This window comes from Microcaecilia unicolor, chromosome 4 (genome assembly GCF_901765095.1).
Source record: "Microcaecilia unicolor chromosome 4, aMicUni1.1, whole genome shotgun sequence".
Taxonomy (NCBI): Eukaryota; Metazoa; Chordata; class Amphibia; order Gymnophiona; family Siphonopidae; genus Microcaecilia; species Microcaecilia unicolor.
In genome coordinates, this window is record NC_044034.1 from 45,825,681 (window position 1) to 45,843,602 (window position 17,922).

Here is a 17,922-nt window from a genome sequence, read left to right on the forward strand (position 1 = left end):
GTAGTCTGATCATTTTTTGGCCTCATTTACTGTCAACTGGTTATCAGCTTCATGTAAAAATGTGAAGAATTTATTATCTATTCCAGTGATGAGATCTTACAGACGAAAGACAGATCAAACTCAGTTTTGGAGGGAAATTATCTCTCAAATTCCATCTTTGGAGAAGGATCAGATTACTTGGTTGAATAACTGGAATCAACATAGCTTAGTTGTACTAGATAAAGTAGCTCCTAGTTTTGATAAGAAGATTAAGAAGGTTGGTAATAAGTGATATACAGCTACCTTATCAAAACTAAAACATAAATGTAGGTTGTTAGAGAAAGTATGGAAAAGGGAGAAATCAAATTTAAATAAGTCTAATTTGAGGAAGGCTATAGATATTTACAAGAAATTCCTTTTTAGCATCAATAATGGCTATTATTCTCATATTATTACTAGAGATATTTCGATGGTGGGTAAGCTTTTTCGGACAGTGAATAGTTTGATGGACACAACACGTATTTGTGGGAAATCAGAAGTGCTTCCTACTGCAAATCATCTGGCTCACTATTTCCAAAGGAAAATTCAGACACTTTGAGGTATTGCATGCTTGCACTGACAATATACATAGATTTAGCTATGACACTGTATATAAAGATGGTTGGCCAGCAGATCGATGTTGGAACAATTTCTCCAAGGTCGAGTCAGAGAATTTGGATACTTTGCATGTAAAGTTTGCAAATTCACACTGCCATTTTGATAATTGTCCTACCTATTTAATTAAAACAATGCCCAAGGTATTTAAAGATGTCTTACTACATTGGATTGAAGATTCTTTCACTTCTGGAATTTTCTCAGAAGAGTTTTCTGTAAAAAAAAAAATCACTTTTTAAGTCTGATACTGTTAATTGTAGACCTGTAGCCTCAATTCCTTGTTTTGTAAAAATTATGGAGGCTTTAGTGACTAAAAAATTGGTAGCCTACCCGGACCATTTTGAGTTATTACATGCCTCAGAATTTGGGTTTCATGCTGATCATTACAGTACAGAAACATTGTTAGTAACACTTATGAATCATATTAGACAACTGTTGAGTAAGGGATAAAAGGGTTCTTGTCATGCAGCTGGATCTTTCCAGTGCATATGATCTAGTGGATCATGAAGTGTTGGTGGAAGTTTTTGTTGGCTTGAAGGTAACTGGTAAGGTTCTCTCTTGGTTCGGAGGTTTTTTGGTTAGTAGATTATATCTATGTTTGTGCAGCGCTGCGTATGCCTTGTAGCGCTATAGAAATGCTAAATAGTAGTAGTAGTAGTATATCGGGTTAAGATGCAAGAAGTGTCATTGGACAGTTGGTCTGCACCTTCAGGTGTACCTCAGGGATCTCTGTTATCACCAGTACTACTTAATGTGCTTATGTCATCTTTGGGCAGACATTTGGAGGAAGAAGGATATTCGGTTTATATGTTTGCGGAAGAAATAGCTATAGTTTTCCCTGTGCTTGCTGATTTAAATTACTGTATCTCAGTGTTTCTATATTATTACAAATTGGATGACTTCTCACTATCTTAAATTAAATAGGGAAAACAATTGTTGCTGGGGGGTGAAGCAAAACCAAATAAAGGATTCTAATCTTACTATTGATGAGATATCTTATTCACTGGATCGCTCAATTAAAAATTTGGGAGTTGTGATAAGTGATAAATTATCTATGGAACACCAAGTTAATTCACTTGTATGGAGTTCCTTTTGTGTCATGTGAAAACTAAGAAGTATTAGGAGATATCTCCCCAGGAGATTTGTTTAAATTGGTTGTACAATCTTCTGATTCATAGTAAATTAGATTATTGTAACATTGTGTATTTAGACCTCCCTATAGAAGCGAGGATGCTGTATAAGATGGGATGCCTATTAAGATCACTTATGGCTTGATTCCACAAAGCATGCTTTCTCTAGTCCATTATTCAACCACTGGACAATCCTACATTTCACGAAATTCATCTTTATTTACTTTCCCCAGTCCTTGAGGGATTTTCTAAGAAGATATTTACCAGTTTATTTGCTTGCCAGGCAGCTAGCTTGTGGGACTCCCTGTTTTTTTTTTTTGTAATTAAGGCATTTGCCCACTTATAGTCTCTTTAAGAAGGGACTGAAGACTTTTTTCTTTTTAACAAGTATATTATACGGAAGTGATTTAATGCAGTTACTATTTCGAGACTACATTTTTATTTTGATAATGAAGGTTAATTAATTTTTAATTATGGTTGATTATCTTTTTTACATCCTAGATCTATTTAGTCTAGCCCAGTGATGGCGAACCTTTCAGAGACCGAGTGCCCAAACAGCAACCCAAAATCTAATTACTCATCGCGAAGTGCCGGTACTCATTATGGGCGGGGTCACCACATATGACTCCACCCCTATGATAGCCATACCCCCTTATGCCAGCCATGGCGCATATAAACAGACATCATTGAAAATATTATACTAGTATAGGAGAAAAAAAACATGATTTTCTTTCATTATAAATCATTTCTGTAAGTTATTACAGCTCCAGTATACCCAGTGCAAAATAAGACAGCAGATGTAAATTCTCAAATTGGACATATTCCAAACACTAAAATGAAAATAAAATGATTTTTTCTACCTTTGTTGTCTGGTGATTTTGTTTTTCTATCCATATTGGTCCTAGTCGCTGATTCTGCTGCTCTCTATCTGTTCTCTTAACTCCGTTTCCAGGGCTTCCTTTCCATTTATTTCTTTACTTTCCTCCTTTCTTCTTCATTTCTTGCCCTCCATCCATGTCCAGCCACCCTCCTCTCCCCTCCAGCCTCAAATGTCCAGCCACCCTCCTCTCCCCTCCAGCCACCCATGTCCAGCCACTCTCCTCTCCCTCCAGCCGCCCATGTCCAGCCACCCTCCTCTCCCCCTGCCCTCCCAGCGGCAGGCCTCCCTCCCACCCAGCACCAGGCCACCCGCCCAGCACCCAGCACCAGGTCTGCCACCCAGCACCAGGCCTCCCTCCCTCCCACCCAAGCACCAGACCATGCACCCACCCAGCACTCCCACCCAAGCACCAGGCCTCCCACACAAGCACCCAAGCCTCCCTCCCTCCCACCCAAGCACCAGGCCATGCACCCACCCAGCACTCCCACCCAAGCACCAGGCCTCCCACCCAAGCACCAGGCCACCCAAGCACCCAAGCCTCCCTCCCTCCCACCCAGCACCAGGCCCCAGGCCATCCACCCACCCAGCACTCCCACCCAAGCACCAAGCCTCCCATGCACCCACCCAAGCACCAGGCAGGCCTCCCACCCTCCCACCCAAGCACCACGGCTCGCTCCCTCCCTCCCACCCGGCACCAGCCCGCCATCCCTCCCTCCCTCCGAACCCGAAGAAATTTAAAAGTCTTCCCTTGTCCTAATAGGCGGTGTCAGCATCAGCAGTAGCAACGAAAAGCGTCCTGCTGGTTCGGCACATTTTCAGCCTTCCGTCTCTCAAGCTGTCTGGTCCCACCCTAACAGGAAATGAGGGCGGGACCAGAGAGCTTGAGAGACGGAAGGCTGAAGACGCGCCGAATCAGCAGCACGCTTTTCGCTGCTACTGCTGATGCTGACGCCGCCCACTTGGACAAGGGAAGACTTTTAAATTTCTTCGGGTTCGGAGGGAGGGATGGAGGCTGGGTGGGCTGGTGCTGGGTGGGAGGGAGGGAGGAAGGAATGCTTGACGCCGGGTGGGTGGGAGGGCTGAAAGTCTCGGGTGAGGCGACCGGCGGCGCGCGTGCCAACAGAGAGGGCTCCGCGTGCCCTCTCTGGCACGCGTGCCATAGGTTCGCCATCACCGGTCTAGCCTCTTGGTTGTAATCTGTTATGAACTATGTTTTGGTATTAGTGGGCTATAAGTGAATTAACTAAATGTAACTGTTAACTGTATGCTTGTAATTGGTATATATATATTTATTTAGATTTTGCTCACACCTTTTTCAGTAGTAGCTCAAGGTGAGTTACGTTCAGGTACACTGGATATCTCTCTGTCCCAGGAGGGCTCACAATCTAAGTTTGTACCTGAGGCAATGGAGGTGACTTGCCCAAGATCACAAGTAATGGACTGCTTTAAGAGGTCTATCAGGAAAGTGTTCTTTTTAACTGGGTTTCATTTATCGCCGATAGTTTTATTAACTATAAAAGTGCAGTGTATATGCAATGAAATACTTATGAAAGAAATGCTACAGTTAAAAAATGTTAAAACTAGTTAGCGTTTACCCTCTGTGCAGTCCAGAGACACCACTGTCATTTCCAGATGGCCAACAGTAGGCAAGACTTATACATTCTATCACATATCTGAACCAGTTTAATGAGAGCTGTATAAGCCAAGGGCGTAGGCTGACCTGCCATTTTGGGTGGGCCCAGAGTTAAGCTGGGTGGGCCCTTCCCACCCCCTACCCTTACCCCTGTACATACATACAATATAGTGTTTTTTTGTTTTTTTAAATGACCCAGCATCTGCCCATTTCTCTCTGAACCTCCTGCCCCGGTTCTACCTCAAAGCTATTGCCCATCGCGATTCCTATAGGCAACCTACGCCAGCTGTGCAGGCTTCTTCTACCACATCCCCAGCAAAGAAACAAGAAGTAACATCATTGAGGGCAGAACATGACAGAGAGATGCCTGCAGGGCTGGCACGGGATGCCTATAGGAATCGCTGCCGGCAGTAGCTCTGAGGTAGACCTGGAGGGGAGGTTCTAGAGAGAGATGGGCAGATGCCAGGCCACGAGTGGAGAAGAAGAGGGAAAGAGAGTAGTGAGGCCTCATGGGCTGCTGACTGGGTGGGCCTGAGGCAAGAATGGGTGGGCCTGTGCCCACCCAGGCCCACCCTTAGCTATGCTACTAGATACCATATATACTTGAATATCAACCCATCTGAATATAAACTGAGATAACATTTTCCCCCTAAACAAGTGTGTGGGGGGGGGGAATGTTAACTCAAATATAAACTGAGGGTTTATATTCAAGTAGTCTTCTCCATTCTCCCTCTTCCAGTAGCGGCTCCAATCTCAAAGTGGCTGACGTGACCTCCAACAGCAATTTGCAAGACTGCCGCTGGAAATCTCAGCAGCCATTTTCAGTGAGGAAGACAGCATGGGCAGGAGCATGTGAGAAAAACTCCTGCCTTGACTCTCCACTAGACCACCAGGCGAAACAGTAGGCCTGGGGGGAGAAGGGGAGGCACTTTCTGTTTGGTGGTGATGGAGGTGGGACAACAAGAAGGAAGGAGGAAAATAATACCGGACACCACGGGGGAGGGGGTAAGTGGAGGAATTCCAGGAGATTCGAGTAAAAACCAAGATTAAAATTTTGGCTAAAAAATCTCAGTTTATACTCAAGTATATTTGATACTTCTAATGTTGTTTAAAATGCTAAATGGCAACATCCAAGAGAAAAGAGTGTGACTGTTTTTCAATATTTCCTTTTTTTTTTGCCTTTGGTTGATGTTTCCCTCCAAGCATAATTAATATGTTGGCATGGTTTCTACAACTGTTAGAGCGTGGGTTGTTTTGTGTGGGTTGGCACCAAAATCAATGAGCAGAAGAGATTTTTTTTATTTTTGGAGGAAAGGAAATTGCAAAGCTACTGTGAAACATGAGTGTTGTTTGACCAAGTTCATCCCCCTCCCTCTCTTTAAACAAAAGCAGTTTTGTTGGAAACCCTTTTTATCATGAAATGAACCTGCTTTCTGTCATAGGAGCGGCCAGCCCATGTGCAATATATGGTAATCCTCCTGAACTCTGCTGACAGGGACAAGGGGAAGAGAAAATAGGAAAACTCTCACTGGATTTATGTAACAACAAAAGGGAGGGGGATATTCGGGGGTTAATTCAGAATGTAAACAAGGATGTAAAAAAAAAATTATAGTCCTAGCAATTATGACAGGTTTCTGGAAATCTGTGCATGCAGAGACTTTGCAACATCTCATTGGTTTCAAATTGCAATAATTTTTGCAAAAGAGGGTAATATTATAACAGGTTGCCTAGATTAAGGACAGGAAGGTGCCTATATGTTGCCTATATTATAAAGACACACATATGCCTATCCATGTTTATAAAATACTAGCACAAATCCTGTAGAAATTGAAGATGCAGAATTCTGCAGCTCGACTTATTTTCCGCCAGAATCGTTATGCCCACACTAGCCCACTACTCAAGTCACTTCACTGGCTCCTTGTCCGCTTCCGTATATAGTTCAAACTCCTCTTACTGACCTTTAAAAGCATCCACTCTATGACCCCTCATTACCTCTCCTCTCTCACCTCTCTCTACACTCCTCCCCGTAAACTCCGCTCTCTGAACAAATCTCTCTTGTCGTTCCCCTTCTCCTCCACCGTTAACTCCAGACTTCGTTCCTTTTATCTTGCGGCACCTTATGCCTGGAACCGTCTTCCCGAACCCATATGTCTAGCTCCATCTCTACCTGTTCTCAAATCTATGCTGAAAGCTCACCTTTTCACTACTGCCTTTGGCTCCTAACCGCTACTCATACTCATTTGCCCTCCTCCCCTGTTCCTCTTTACCCTGTAATTTCCTTGCCCGTAATGTCTTATCTGTTTGTGTTACCTAGATTGTAAGCTCTTTGAGCAGGGACTGTCTCTCTATGTCAAATGTACAGCGCTGCGTGCGTCTGGTAGCGCTATATAAATGCTATTAGTAGTAGTAGTAGTATTTACACTTGGGAGCAGGCATAAATGTTGGTATGTAAAATATTTACATATTGGCGTAATATATAAAGTGTATGTGTAAATCACGACTGTACCCATGCTCCACCTAAGTTCCTCTCCTGAAAATGCCTACTCTAAAATTGATGCTAGTATGCACCTAATTGCAATATGCATACATAATGCCCCATTTTGAGCATCCCTGGGTCTGGGACCAACCTGGTAAGAGTCTCCCTTGGGCAGGTTTCATTGGTTCCAGCATCCTTTGAACAGTGTAATCCTTACGCCTAGAATGGATATAGTGCTTTAACTGAAGTCCACCTGATGAAGCCTGAGGGTGAAAAGGGCCCCATTACATAGAAGAAATATAAACAAAAATAATGAAAATATTTTGGGGTTGAATAAATTGAGTATAATTGAAAAACGTTGATGAAAGGGTTTTTGCCAATGATAGATTGAGGTCTAGTGTGAACAGCCCTGATAAGAGCTTTTTTTGAGCACAAAAGGAGCGTTCCACAGACTGGTCCGCTAGGGTGCTGTATTAAGACGGACCCATGAGGCTTTCCCCTTTCTTTTCATATTAGCTGTTTGGTATCATTTTGACTATTTACTTGGGGTTGATGCTTAAGTAATAGACATCCTAATTTAAACAACATCCTAGCTTCTATGGGATTTAGCCACTTTTTAGAGAAAGTTTTGCACTATATTCATAGACACCAAGCTAAAGGAAGATCAATCTCTATCTACTGGGCTGGGCAGAGAGACAGCATTCGAAGATAACTGTATATTAGATGCTAAACATGGCTCCTGAGTAAAAGAATTATGCAAATTTGTAACTTTAACATAAAAATAGTCAGCTAAAACATCAGCCCTTGGGTATTCAACAGAAGACAGAGGTGTAAGAGAACTAATTAAATCTCTAACCAGGTAGACTAAAGCTTTTTGATTAATATGTGTAAGACCGACCAGAGATAAGTAGTATGCCCTCCTAGCCTCAGCAAGCTCTTTCTTCTATGAATTAACTGCCTGTTTCCATATTTTTAAAAATCTTCATTCTCTTTACTGTTTCATCATTTCCTTTCTAATTTTCAGCAGTCCTGTAAAACTGTTCTGAGTACCAAGGAGACGGTTTATCCCTTATGTTGTTCCTAAGAATAATCAGTGCAATATTACCCAAAACCTCTAGAGTATCTCTATTCCAGCATTCAAATAAATACCTTGGATCTGGGTCATTTCATGAAGAAGAAATTAATGGAGACATCTGTTGCCAAAATTGATTTTCATCTGTTTTGCCCCTTGAGTGAACAGGGGAATGTAAATATTTAAATTGAATTCACACATCAAATAATCCAACCAAGCAACAGGTGACCACAGCTGATCAATTGAAAAAAAGCAGTTGATGTAATAGGATCAGAATTACAATCCAAGTGTTACGTCCCTCATCTGGTTCCAGGCCGAGTCACGGGCCAGTGGAGATAGCCGGCCATCTTGGATGTGTTTCTTCAGGGTAGGTCGGTCATCTTGGGATGGACATCTCAACTTGTGGCAGCCATCTTGGAGTTGGACAGCTTCAGGAAGGAAGCCCATATTTGGACGTAGGGTTTCTCTGCTGATGGGGGCAGCCATCTTGGATCAGCTGCACATGTTTGAGCCTGATTCCTTCACTATTTTAAGCCCTTTGTTGCTTCGGCCTCAATTGTGTTTGAGATCCACGCCGGTGCTCCTTGTCTTCGGTTCCTGTGTTCCGTTGTTGCTGACCTTGGTTTGTTCCTGGACTACATGTTGTGTTGCTGCCTGCCTTGACCTTGGACCGTTCCTTGACTATTCTTTGCTCTGCTGTTTACGGGCTCCTGGACTGTGTTTGCTTGCCCACCTGTCTGGTCAGTGGTCATGCAACCCCGCCAGTTCCGGAAGTCCTGCCGGCCGCTCGAACCCAGGGGCTCAACTCCTGGGGGACAGTGGCTAAGTGCAGGTGAAGCTAGGGGTTGTCTGGCTGCCTGACCAAGTTCGGTGGCACTCCATCCTCGCCGTGCTCAGTCGGGGCACAAGGGCTCACACATTCCCAGTCATAACACAAGTAGGCTAAAATATCTAAACAATGGCCCTTTCATTGAGTTGCTACCATCGGTGACATAATAAAACGAAGAGACTGCAGAAACCCAAGAAAAGCAAGCACAGTAGTATCAGACTCATCCTCCAGGTGTAAATTCACATCACCTAATATCAGCACTCTGGAATACTGGTCTAACATATTCATAATAGATTCATATAATAAAGATTGAATAGAGGCCCAATTACCCAGAAGGCGATAAATCAGTAACAAACCTGTAAGGCCTTGTACTAAGTCGTCAAGTAATTTACATATCATTAGCTCTAGCCCTTCAGTATATAAAGAACTAACTAAAGAAATAGAAAAGAATGATTTGAATATCAAGGCTAAACCACCACCCTTGTTAAACTTCAAAGGACTTTGAAGGATAGTATATCATGGAGGACATAAAAGTTTAATTAAACAATCATCCATGTCTGTCAGCAAGGTTTCAGTAATAAAAACTAAACCTATTTCTGCCTCACCAATTAAATCCCTGAATAAAAAATTTTTATTGCGATCTAATCTAGCATAAAAATAGTAGCAGGGTACTGGAAAAGAGACATTTGCAAAACCTGATGATTTCAAAGAGACAGGAACAAGCTCTTTGCCTCTTCTTAGCTTTTACTTTCGAAAGATTACCAGACCTTAATCTAATATTATTACCAGTAATAGTAAATTGTTTTTCTATCCCGCTATTACCTTGCAGTTCTAAGAACTAAAATGGCGTTACCACCCGACTACCGCGTGGCTCTTGCGGTAATTAATTTTTGGCGCACGTCCGATACATGCATCTGAAAAATATTTTTTTATTTTCAGGCGCGCTTAACGGACAAGTGGCATTTGGCATGCGTAGGTCATTACCGCCTGGTTACCGCGTGACTCTTTACCACTAGGTCAATGGCTGGCGGTAAGGTCTCAGACCAAAAATGGACACGCGGCAATTTTCATTTTGCCGCATGTCCATTTACGGCAAAAATTTTAAAAAGGCCTTTTTTACAGGTGCGCTAAAAAATGGATCGGCGCGTGCCCAAAACCCATGCCTACACTACCGCAAGCCATTTTCAGCTCGCCTTTGTAAAAGGACCCCTAAGTTTTCTTAGCAGCATAAATGGCCAGTTTATAGCCGTCTTCTATTAAAATTTCTTATCAGCTTCACCTGGTCATCTCCAATGATGCTCTAAGTGATGGCAAAGGCTACTTTAGAAAGTTCTGGTGTATGCCAAGGGATTCAGTGTTTATTAGGTTTAATTTTCAATGACCATGGTGCTAAAGCATCAATAGTTGTGGTAACCTTGTGCAGTTATTTAAAGAGATAAGAGGGTTGGAAATATTATACTCTAGTTGTGGAATTACCTTATTCCAGAAGTTTTGTGGATCTGTGTTTTTCCTAATCAGTTTGGGAGAGAATTGAGTTTGGTTCTGTGTCTGTATCAATGAAAGTATAAACTCTGATAGAAAAAGATCAGACAATGGTACAGATTTCCAGTAAACATCTGGAATAAGCAAATTACATGGAGGACCTGTAGAGACCACTAAAAAATTAAGAATGTGACCTTTTTCATGAGTCAGCTGGAGAGGACATAAAGACAGAGAAAACGAATTTAAAACTGATAGAAATTCCAGAACATCTGGATATTCCCTGATATTTACGTGATAACAACTGAAAAACAGCGAGTGTTAACTAACAAATGTGAAACAAGTTCTAACTCAATGAGAAACAGAGGAGGAGAGGACCTCAGACCAGTGCCACCTTTTTAATCAATAAAATGATATTCGTGTGGCCATAATGATATAATCACTGGTCCTCTACCACCCTCCTCCCTCAATGTTAATTTGTGTGCCGCTGCTCTATGACGGTGCTGCCTATCGCCCCCTGGTTGGAGCAGCAATGAGCCAAGTGGCTGTGGTGTTTATTATTTGTTAAAGATGGGGGCGATAGGCAGCACCATCATAGAGCAGCAGCTCACAAATTAACATTGAGGGAGGAGGGTGGTAGAGGACCAGTGATTATATCATTATGGCCACACGAATATCATTTTATTGATTAAAAAGGCGGCACTGGTCTGAGGTCCTCTCCTCCTCTGTTTCTCATTGAGTTAGAACTTGTTTCACATTTGTTAGTTAACACTCGCTGTTTTTCAGTTGTTATTAATTATAAATCAGTAGAGTGATTCCCGTGACCTTTTGTTACTCTGATATTTAAGTGCAAATTAATATTGCCAAACAACATAAGAGTTAAAACCAACTGAGTGTTGAAAAAATAATTTCGTAAAGATGTTCTAAACATCTCTCTAGTTCCCTGGTGAACAATATACCAGAACCCCCCCCCCCCCCCCCCCCCCCCCACAGTTTCTGAAAAAGCAGAGTTTTGCATCATTTGCATGGGATAAACAAAAAAAAAAGTTAAAAACTTTTATAAATAATTTCAAGATTCTTTTATTATATCTGGCACAACATAAGGCTTTGTAACCAGGAGGGCAAAACTCCAAGATAGTAGCAGAGTCATCCGCAAGCCAGGTTTCTGTAATAAATGAAAAGCCAATGTACGATTCATCTATCGGATCTCTTAATAGGAAACTCTTATTAAGAACTGATCTGGCATTGAAATATAAACAGGGAATGAGGAGATAAGAGAAATAACTCTCTAAAGAAACTTTCCGTACAGGAAATTTCTAAAACTGTTTTTTGAACCATTAGTTTTTCTAGATTTGCTGTAAGAATAGCTACTAATTATAACCTCAATAGCTTGGAGCACAACGGTAGAATTGATTAACAAGCAATTTCTTGTTTACCTGCACCCTCCTGGATCTATTTTTAAGTGAGGTTGAAGAATTGACTAGGTGAGGAAAGGAATTAATGTTATCTTGCCCAAAATTACTAGCTCCAGCCCACCCAAGCAAATACAACAAACAGCATCCACCAATGCATGATGACTAAAATAACAATCTAAAAAACTGTTCTTAAAATGTAAGATGATAGGTTGAGACACCCTAAAAAACTACTACTACTACTACTACTAGTCATTTCTATAACACTACTAGACGTATGAAGTGCTGTGATTATTTCAAAAAACGAGCACACTAGGGGCCTTATTCTATAAAGGTTATGCTCCTAAAATTTATGCTCCTAAATTTATGTTCTTAAATTAGGAGCATAAATTTTAGGAGCGTAAATTTAGGAGCATAACCTTTATAGAATAAGGCCCTAAGAGGCAATGCATGTCCCTTAAGCATGCCACTTTGGCGACTTGCCTGAGGCAATGCGCCTAGAGGTAGCGCACTTATGAACTGGAATCTTCAGTCTGGTACTAATGATAATAGCAGAAAGCGTGGGCCTAAGTTGCACTACTGAGCTTCCCAACATTTGAGTGAAAAAAATGATAGTAACAGTTCTGATAGTTCTAGGTCATAGAAATGCCCAGGAATGAGTAAAAGCACTCTCAGAAGTAGCACGCTTATAAACTGAAATCTTCAGGCTAGAACTGATGACGATAGTGGAAGGAGCGGGGCTAACGCTGCCTCCCAGTTTAGCGAACTGGATATCACCGCTAACTGGAAATTTGAAAGCAAGTTTGCAAATTATAAAAATAGACTTTAGCCTAGAAAGACCAGTAACAGTAGAATTGCCTACCTTTGCCAGTGTCAGTATAGAGAGAGTTGACACACTTTCACACTGTTGAAGATGGCTTTTCCTTTATTAGGTCTCATTCTACTTTCTGTAGCACAGAAAGCTTCCAGGGAAATACTGTCATGATTGGCTGCTATCATTAAGCCTCCTAGATCCAGGGTTTTGTACCAAACAGGTTAAAGCATGCTGTTTTGAAAACCAAAGCTTGAGGGATGATGTGTGTGAAAATTACAGGCCCATTTCCAGTTTGCCTGTGCTTTTTAAGTTGCTGGAAAAGGAAATGGCTGCCCAAATAGGATCATGTGTAGAGGAAAATGATTTACTGGATACGGATTTGACAGGACATATAATGGAAGGACAAGGGTTTTAAAATGCTCCTTATATCATTGGACTTGACTTCAGCTTTTGATATGGTAGATAAAGATGTGTTATTAGATAGATGTGGGAATTTATTGAAGCTTCTCCTCCACATATTGTGGACTCGTGCGCATGACTTGAAAAGTTTCTGATAGATATATTTGATTTTTGTGATTTTTCTTAATCATGTATTCTTTTCTGTACAAATGTCATTACACAATTATTCTACTTGTTATAATATAAAAGAATAAAACAAACAAAAAAAAAACAATTGGTCCAAAATGTGATAGCAAAGGTAGTAGTAAGAAGAAAAAAGATGAAGGTTGGTGCTAGTGTAACCCTGGGTTAGAGAGATCTGATAAAGTGAGCCCCAGACAGGGAGTCATTGGGAGAAGTGACTAGGAGGACCTGGGAGGGGTTTTAGAAGTAAATAAATAGAGAAACCTTGAGAGGGAAGGTTGTCCTTGGTTGTCTAAGGTTGGAGGTACCTGCAGAGCCAACTCTAGTAGCCTGGATTTAAGAGACCGGTTTCTATCGTGCACTATAGCCATTCAAGGGAGCCTGAACTTCGGATTGGACTGGGGAGTCCAGCCCATAACTGGGGCTCAGGGTAGGACAAGGTCTACCCAAGGCTGGTTGCTACCTTTGGGATGATACCCATGAAGAATAAGGATAGTAATACAGGATCCAGATCTGGTGGTACAGAGTACATCAGAAAGGGAAATCCATCCTAAGTTCCATCGGGCTACAGGACAGGCAATATGGGATTGTGCACCTGTGTATAATCCTGAGAAAGAATGCTCTTTGAGATTACCTTTGAAAAACATTTCCAAAGTTACATCACTTACCAAGCTGGTGTTACTAACATTATAATAAGGTTAAGTTTATTCCTGATCCTCCTGGCATTGTGTGGCTCCTGTACTGGGAGCTGGAGGGAACATGGACTCAGATACATATCTCCTAAACCCTGACTTAATCGCTGGATCCATAATTATTCCCAGTTGATTGAGAGGAGCCTGGAAGAGCGAATGGCTTGAGAGTGATTCAAGCTGTGGAGTTGGGAAACAGAAAGAACAGCACTTTCTGCTTGGGACTCGGGTTCAGAAGCTAACCCGGGTGAGTTCTTCATTATACTAGGCCTTTATTAAGACAACGCCAGTGGTTCCCTGTTAAATAAAGGAGTGTTTTTAAGATGATATATTAACCTTTCAGGTTCTGCAGTATCAGAGGCCATTACCGTTGCACCAAATCTTGGCGAACATATGTGCCTTATGCTAATTCAGTCACTGGGTATTCTTTAAATTCAGTTTCTTATATATTAAATATATGTAGATCAGAAACTATATTAACTCAAAATCATAACATGCAAAATAATAAATTAAATTAAATGATATTTGCTCAGTTTTTTGGTATATATACACAGACTCAGGAACTGAGATGTTATAACACCTTTACATACATCATAGCACGCCCTGCCTCCTTCTAATAAGATTGTAGCTCAAGCAAATTCTTCAGAATAAAATTGTTTGTATAAATAAAGCTGTTACTTAGCTTAAACAGTGGATTTGATACAGTTGCTTGGCATGTATAGATCATTCAGTGCAAGTTCCTGGTCAATGTATTACATATGTGCCTGCCAGATTGCTATGTTCTTCTCAGAATATTTTGTTGGTAGTCCCTACATAAAAAAAAACAAAACTTCATCAATGATGTAGTGGAAAAGTACATTCAGGGTGGTTGCAGCTGAATTTTGGAATAAGCTCCTGGTAGAAGCTTCAGAAGGGCTTGAAATACTTTCTATGTCCAACCGACTGAAAAATGCTGTTTTTAATTCTTGCTGGATTTTCTAATATTATTGCTTTCATATGTACACACCATCTTGAGTGGGCCATTTGGTCTAAACAGAGCTCATATTTTATTAAATAAATAAACTCTTCCCTTGGGCTGCTCCCATTTGGAGGGTGGAGCCAAGATGGCAGCAGTAGCATGGTGCTGAGCTCTGCTTATTATTTTCCCTGATGATGAAAAAGAAGGGGAAACGGAGAGTATATACCTCAGAACTTCAGCAACAATCCTTCACACCTTATCACTGGACCCATGGACTCTTGTTCAATGGGAGAGACTCCTACCTCTAGACTTCAGGCCATTGTTAGCTGTATCAAAGCCGGTATCACCTATCGGACACACCCATGTCTATTAGATTGTAAGCTCTTTGAGCAGGGACTGTCTCTCTTTGTTAAATTGTACAGCGCTGTGTAACCCTAGTAGCGCTCTAGAAATGTTAAGTAGTAGTAGTAGTATCGGGAAGTACATCGTTGGTTTTCAGCTCTGAGTTATCTCTGACACCCAAATATGAACATCTCCACCTCAGCCATCGCCATTTAGCTTGCTGGATTCTACTTACCTGGCTCAATATACAATGTTAGAATGACAGCTGGTCCGAGGGAAATACTCCAGTACTAGAAAGACTCCGGAGTTAGAGAGGACGTATTTTCTTCTTCTCCAAGTCAACAGGGTATGGCGGCATTTATTGGAGTAAGCATATCGTCCAGGCCTGGAGGAACCTTCAACTGTGCAGGGAGGATTGGCCAAACAGGCATTTAGAGTTAAAGTTACAGAAACCTGCTATTTTCACTCTGGAAGTAATATGAAGTGCTGTGGGAAAGCAGTCTCACAAGTACTTGCTACAATGAATGGAGCGTTGCAAGGTAATGCTCTTTCAATTAATACTTTTCAAGAACAATTTATTCAGACTAATTGTATCTTGCAAGATCGTGTACAGCAAATTAAAAATGTTCAATTTGTTAATTCTACTTTACTGAATGATAATAATAATCTGAGATGGAAGATTGAAAACTTTCAATCTTTGTATAATAAACTTTCCTAAGTTACCTTTTACAACATCACAAGAAATGTTCAAATGTTACCTAAAAGAGATTCTTTGGGTTCCAGAAGAATCCATACCACCATTAACACGTATATATTACCTGTCATCTGCTAAAATGGCTTCACCTAGTGATCATGGAGACCCCAATGCTGAGGTGGATGTCCTATCTATATCTACAATTTTGGAAACGTCTAAGATTCAGTCTGTGACTTTGGCTACTTTATGGTGACTTTAGTGCTTCCTTCAGATAAAGACTGGCTTCTCCATATTTTCTTTAAAAAGCATGATATTCCTTTGTTAGGTAGTTTAGTCAGAATTTTTCCTGACCTAACCAAGAAAACTCAAAGGAGAAGGAAAGGTTTCTTGCTTCTTAAACCTGGAGTGCTTCGATTAGGAGCACTCTTTTTTTCTAAAATATTCTTGCAAATGTAATTTTCAAGTCGGTCAAATTTTTGAGTTGTCTATGCGCTCCTCCTTTATAAGCAATAGGACGATAGTCTCTAGTTCACCGGAGAGAGATGCTAATGTGTAAGTTCGCATATGAATATATTCCTGGAGTGATCAGTGCTACTTGCATGCTTGTTTGTTTTAGTTTTCTTTCAGAATTGGCCTGTTGGACACTACTTCCATCTTCTTTTAATGAGTAGTTATTCTGTAATAATTTATATTTCTCGATTTCTATACAAGTGGTTATCATTGGTTATGATGTCAAATGCAAATAAATATAGATTTTAAACATTCTGCCCAACTTCCATCCTGCTACTAACTGGATAGTTCCAAGGTGGTCTATATGGATATTCAGTGGACTATCTGGGTAGTGCCATTAAATATCCATGAATAGGCCCAAATAAACCATTTATTCAAGTAACAGAGGCCATTACCTGGCTAAATGGCTTAAAATATTGACCTGTGACTTTTTAAGGGGATATGGGGGGGGGGGGGGGGAGAGGAGATCCATTTTGGTTGATGTGATCAGTCGGTGTTGTATTTGGGTGTATTAAAACTTCCAGTGTGGTGAGAGATTTGCAGATGGAGTTGGATGAGGCTTGGAGGATCAGGTTTCAAGATCTATGAGAACTTCCTTCTTTAAATTAAAAATTTGTGAGGAAAATCCATCAGTTTTTTTGTTTTTTAGTCCAGTGCCTTTAGGACAATGTTGCAAGAAGCTGTAATATAGATTGATTATTGTCATGGGATAGGCTTTGGTGGAAGACAGGTGTAGCTGCTGCAGATAGTGCAAAATGGGGCAGTTTGGGTGACCCTGGGGTTATTTGAGGAGCCTTGGCATCACCAGTGTATGTCTCCCTATAATTTGAGATACTTTCGCTGTTTTATAAAGTCTGTGCAAGGGAAGGGGCTATATTATTTACAGGTGAGGTCAAATTGGTATATCCCAGTAGGCAATTTAGATTAAGCTAAGGGACTTTGTTGTCTGTCCCCTTAATGACAAATGCTAGGGCTTTTCCTGTTGTACTTCATTTGCTGTGGAATAAACTTGACAAAAAACAGAGACAGAAACAAAATTACATGATTTTTTAGGGTAAGTTGAAGACTAAGGGGTCCTTTTACAAAGGAGTGCTGAAAAATGGCTTGCGGTAGTGTGGGTTTTTGGGTGCGCACCGAGCCATTTTTTAGCTCACCTGTAAAAAAGACCTTTTAAAATTTTTGCCGATAATGGACGTGCGGCAGAATGAAAATTGCTGCGCGTCCATTTTGGGTCTGAGACCTTACCGCCAGCCATTGACCTAGTGGTAAAGACTCATATGGTAACCGGGCGGTAATGACCTATGTGTGCCAAATGCCACTTTCAGACGCACATATTGGACGCGCACCAAAAATGGAATTACCGCAAGAGCCATGCGGTAGTCAGGTGGTAACTCCATTTTGGTGCACGTTGGGCACACGTAGACGCTTACGTGGCTTAGTAAAAGAGCCCCTTAACTTTATCCAACATGAGGAGATAGTAGGTATCGGAGTCTAATTAGATTTTTTGCTGCTATTACAAATGAGCAATCTGTGATCAGGAAGGTGGTTTTAAACATTTTTTTAAAGAAACAAAGAATGAAAAGTCCCACCTGGTGGCATACATTATCACTTTATCTACCAGTTTTATTATAGTGCAATACTGTAGCTTCTAGATTCAATAAAGAGCTACCAAATAGAGGATAGCTAAGTGGTGATTAGAAAATCTTTTCTGTCCATTTTAATTATCTATAAGTAAAGGAGATGTCTTCTTCAGTGTTATTCATCCCCATTCCTAAAATATGTATATGCT

At 41.0% G+C, this 17,922-nt stretch overlaps 1 protein-coding gene across 5 annotated transcripts in view; it reads left to right on the plus strand.

The window, feature by feature from the left end:
* The window catches only part of AMOTL1 (angiomotin like 1), a 257,734-nt gene that overhangs the window by 149,963 nt on the left and 89,849 nt on the right, over positions 1 to 17,922 (plus strand). The window lies entirely within an intron of this gene.